A 1,267-nucleotide genomic window follows, 5' to 3' on the forward strand; every position below is an offset into this window, starting at 1 on the left:
CTGAAAAGAAAGGACACTAATGTTAAACATTAACAAGAATTGTTCCATTGAAAAATGTAAAGACTCTTAGGTGAATTTCTAGAAGCAACAACAAAAGTTAAACCAGTTTCGTTTATTAGAAAAATTTGGAAAAAATGCCAAACAACAGGATCATGTGGGGATGAAGTTCAGAGGCCAAAGCTGTGGCAGGACGACAATGAACAACTCAGGCTCTGACGAGGGGCAGTTCTGGCCTTCTCCATTCAGAAGCACCTGAAACTAACACAACATTGTAAATCAACTATACTCCAATAAAAGTTTTTAAAAAATGGTTCAACTTATTTATTATTTCTTTCATAAATCATGCTTTTAGTTTTGTATCTAAAAAGTCATCACCAAACCCAAGGTCACCTAAATTTTCTCCAATGTTATTTTCTAGGAATTTTATAGTTTTACATTTTACATTTATATCTATGATCTATTTTGTTTCCGCCCGGTTTCGAACCAGGGAACTTTCGCGTGTGAGGCGAACGTGATAACCGCTACACTATGGAAATACAGCAGGTTATGATCTATTTTGAATTGATTTTTGGGAGAAGTGTAAGGTCTGTGACAAGATTCATTATTTTTTACATGTGGATGTCCAGCATCATTTATTGCAACGTCTATGCTTTTAGACAGGCTCACAGATATAGAAAACAAAACTACTGGATACAGTGAGGAGAGGGAAAGGGGAGGGGCAAAATAAGGGTATGGAATTAGGAGATACAAACTATTATGAAGCAAATAGATAACCAATAAGTTTATATTGTACAGCACAGGGAAATATAGCCATTATTTTGTAATAACTTTAAGTGGAGCATAATCTATAAAAATGAATTGCTATGCTGTACACTGGAAACTAATATAACATTGTAAATCAACTACACTTCAATTTAAAGAGTAAAAGTAAATTAAAAATTTAAAAAAAAAAAAGAAGCAAACCTATGGAGAATGATATATAGAAATGTAAGACTTCGTTTGTTCACTGCAAAATGGGAGAATAATATTTGTTTTATAGAATTATTTACTAGGATTAAATGAGATAATGCAAGTAAGGTACTTAGCCTAACAGAGAAGACAGACTTAACAAAGGATATTTTGATGTATGTAGTATTACTATTAATTAATAATGTGAAATAATTCTGAAGTAATTGAAAATACTTTCTTTTTAGTGTTAGTCCTCTCACACTCTGACAGACTTGTCTCTTCATAACCATCTCTTAAATATTAATTCATGACAATGAAG

The 1,267-nt window shown here is 32.1% G+C and overlaps 1 non-coding gene across 1 annotated transcript; it reads right to left on the minus strand.

Moving 5' to 3' along the window:
- Window positions 1-463: 463 nt before the first annotated feature.
- On the minus strand, window positions 464-536 carry TRNAV-CAC (transfer RNA valine (anticodon CAC)). The gene has a single exon. It is a non-coding gene; the product is annotated as a tRNA-Val (tRNA).
- Between the last annotated feature and the right edge of the window lie 731 nt (window positions 537-1,267).

The sequence above is a fragment of the Globicephala melas genome, chromosome 2 (genome assembly GCF_963455315.2).
Source record: "Globicephala melas chromosome 2, mGloMel1.2, whole genome shotgun sequence".
Classification (NCBI taxonomy): domain Eukaryota; kingdom Metazoa; phylum Chordata; class Mammalia; order Artiodactyla; family Delphinidae; genus Globicephala; species Globicephala melas.